The sequence below is a fragment of the Argentina anserina genome, chromosome 2 (assembly GCF_933775445.1).
Source record: "Argentina anserina chromosome 2, drPotAnse1.1, whole genome shotgun sequence".
NCBI classification, from domain to species: Eukaryota; Viridiplantae; Streptophyta; class Magnoliopsida; order Rosales; family Rosaceae; genus Argentina; species Argentina anserina.
In genome coordinates, this window is record NC_065873.1 from 24,503,934 (window position 1) to 24,507,802 (window position 3,869).

Genomic DNA, 3,869 nt, shown 5'->3' on the forward strand with positions numbered 1-3,869 from the left:
CACAACGAGAAAACTCATTTGCAAAACCCCGGTCAATAGGGTTTTATGATGTCAAAACGCCTATTTTTTGTTGACCTTAGGTACGGACAGTCAAACCATGTTGAAAACGGACGAAATTTTTACAGATCCCTAAAAATATATATATCGATCACATTTATTAGTGTCGATCGACAATATTTCGAAACTAGAATTTATTTGTGACTTTCTTTTAAGAATGTTTTATAATAATTTTTTACTGTTTCAAACCCTTAAATAAGAGTATTATTTTTTTTTTCTAAAACAAGCCCGCAAGACCCAGTCCAACATAGCGAGCAAAATCCCGTAAGGCCTGCTTTAAGTGGGCGGGTTTGGATCTTCATATTTGTGAAAATACGGGACCCAGCATGACCAGTCACTTAATTAAATATACTAAAACTCGATCTGGGCCCGCCACTCATGGGCCGGGCCCGTTGACGAGCCCGAAGGATATGATAGTTAAAAATTTAAAATGACCTGGACATCAAATTCGGCAAATATCCAAAAATCAAATAAAACAATTTGAAAATTTCGATTCTTAATACAAAACAATAATCTCACATAAACATCATATTACAATCTCCATAGACAAAGTATTGTAGAAAATCAAAAACGAACAAACACATGGAGATGAGTTGCGAAAATCACACGCTGTAGGAACCTTGGATGTGTGTCTTCAATGGTGATTTCGGTGGAGATGGAATTGGTATATGGGGGAGAACGACTTGTTGTTTTGGTGAATGATGTTTGAGGTAATATTTTAGTAGAGTTTTGGTTCTTGAATGCAAATGAGAAGTGATATGGAGATGAGTTGAAGCAGTGTATATATAGGATGCACGGTTTGGTTTCTCCCTTTGATGTTGTCTCTTCATTCTTATTATAATGTCATGTTTTATTCCCTTAATGATCATATTTTATTTAATTGTTGCATGACTTGGCTTCATCTCTCTTCTTTTCACTTAATTAATCTTCATATTTATTTTTTCATTCTTCTTCTCTTATTCCCTTGGCAAGGACTTATGTTTTAATCCATTAAATCATGTCATGCTTTATTCTCCTAATTATTATCTTATATTTAATTGTTGCATGACTTAGCTTCATCTCTTTTTCTTTAATTATCTCTTTTATTTAATTGTTACATGACTTGTCTCCATCTCTTTTTCTTTAATTATCTCTTCTATTTAATTGTTGCATGACTTGTTGATGATAGGACTCCATGTGCATGACTTCTCCTTGTTACACTCTATTTCCCAAGCTGTGAGTAATTCTCCATGTAGGCAAGATCTCCTTTATTTTCTCTACTATTATCTCTTAAATCCAATTTGAAAATAAAATCATAAGTAAGAGATAATTAGTTTAAAAAATTATGTCCTAATATAGACAATTGTTGTCTTAAAAAGACACATGTAATATATGAGCTCAGCTAGGTTAGGGAAGTTTCTAATTTACAAAAAGAAAACTTACTAGAACAAGAAAGTTACTAGAAGATGAAAGTTCATTCAGGAAAGTTTCGCAAAAAAAGTTTCAGATCAAGTACGACTTTCCCAAATGATACGTTTCATAGTCTAACAAGAATTCCTAGTGCAAGAAGGACTCTCAAAATATCGCCAATGCGACCAAAATTTAGAAAGATGAAAACTCCTAATCCAACTAAATTTCCTAGTCCTACAAGGATTCCTACTAAAACTAGGACTCTAGAACAATTATGCATTTTTAATTCATGTAAGCAAAAAAATGTATTAAATACTGCTTAAGACTCTTACTACGACTCAATGACTCAATAGTACAACAATAAGGGCTAAGCAAAGTACAAATGGAGGTAAAAACATGTTAAGAACGTCGCACAAAGTGCTCCTATCAACTACCCCACATTTGGTTTTTGCTAGTCCCTTAGAAAAACAAAACTAAATAAGATATTATTGCCCCTAAATGATTGCATCATAATCTCAAAATACATAGCTTTCAAGTTTAAGCATTTGAATGTAAGCCCATAAATTCCAAGTTTCATAAACATGCTTCATAGTATGAATAATTCAGATACGAGACAATAAGCATTTAACATGTTTAGTTAATCTAATCATCTTCACAAGGCATACTCTCTTCTTTTCACTCAAATTCATGGTTATCATTCACACACAAGTATATGGAAGAGAAATGATATTAAGGCATCAAATAACTTGCATATTTCAACAAATGAAAGCAATTTGTGAATAACAGAGGAAAACCTCAGTTAACAACTAAGTGCACAAATGGATGAAAAATGTTAAATTTAGCGGTGATGGTGCAAATTGAATGTTTTTTCCAAGTTGAGGACGTAAATTTTCGCATTTACAAGTTCAGGGTGTATTTTAGCAATTTTGCCTAAAAACTATGGCACATAGCTATTGAATATGCAAAGAATAGTGAGGTTCATGAACAACCACAAAATTTCATATTACATCTCATGAAGAAAGTACATATAGGCTTAAAAACTCACAGGTTGTTATCGATTTTAAACTGACAAAAAATGTATGTCATAATCAATCAATTCAAATCTCACATGTTCATACCAAATCCACATTATCAATGAAACTTACAATTCAATTCTTATGGAATCCAAAACCATCATCTATATATTTAGAGACATAATCATCCTAGACTTTAGGAGTATCCTAAGACTCAATTGACTCAAATAAAGCAAACACATTTTTTTAACTTTTTTTAAGCAGAAACAAACAAACACAAAGCAGACTTCTAAACCTACCTCACACTTAGAAAATTACATTGTCCTCAATGTAAGCTCAATAGTAAGAATGTAATTCACAAGCATAGAATAAGATCACATATCAACACATATACAATTCAACCATAAAAGTGAAGGGATTAGAAAATTCAAACTCCCGTAGACGACTCCTCCACAAATACGGTTGAAATGGGTTGTCTCCCACGCAGTGTTTGGGTGTTATAGTCTCTTAGCTTAGATTCTCTCATGTTCATTATCCTTTAGGCGCATCTCTCACAATTGTCTCATCATACGTGTGCTCCTCAAATGACTCATAGTAGAGCTTAAGTCGATGCTCATTCACCTTGAATGCCTTCCTTGTTGTATCACTTTGAATCTCAACTGCACCATGAGCAAACACGTTAGTAATAACAAATATGTCAACCCAACGTGAACGAAGTTTCCCTGGAAACAACATAAGCCTCGAATGGAATAACAAAACTTTCTGGCCCACTTGAAACTTATTTCCTCTAATCATTTTTTTATATTTTCTTTTATTCTTCATTATTTTTTTAATTATTTTTTTTATTGTTACGAAATCTATAAGTGTAAAGTATTACTAAGTCTAATTGATTTTATTCACACACAATCTTAACATTTAAGGTACGTGGAGCATAAGAGCTAACTGTGCAATGGACTGAAACAGCCCCAGGTAAGGCTTCCTTTATCCGATATACCTTAAAAGTTAGAATATCATTTTCTTTTAAAACTATATACATCTATTTATACAAAATTATTTTCTAAGTTATAAACCGAGGTGGATGTGCGGCCTAAGTACGTCGTCTATACACAAACTCATTCATTTGTTTAAGAAGGCTGGATAGCTAGAATCGAGATAGTTATAAGGCATGACTCATTTGTTGGACACCACGAGGGCCACATCCTCAAAAGGATGTTTTCCCAATTGACTCCATCACTAAGATGTATGTCAGTCTATAGGCCTCTGAGATCCAACTTTGTAAACATTGAAATAGGGTAATGAAAATAGCATGTCCCTTACTCAGCTCGGAATGACTTTGTGTGTTAGACTAACCCCAAAGTGTTAATAAAAGCCGTCATCAACCCCAAGTGACCTTAGCAAGGTACAAATAGA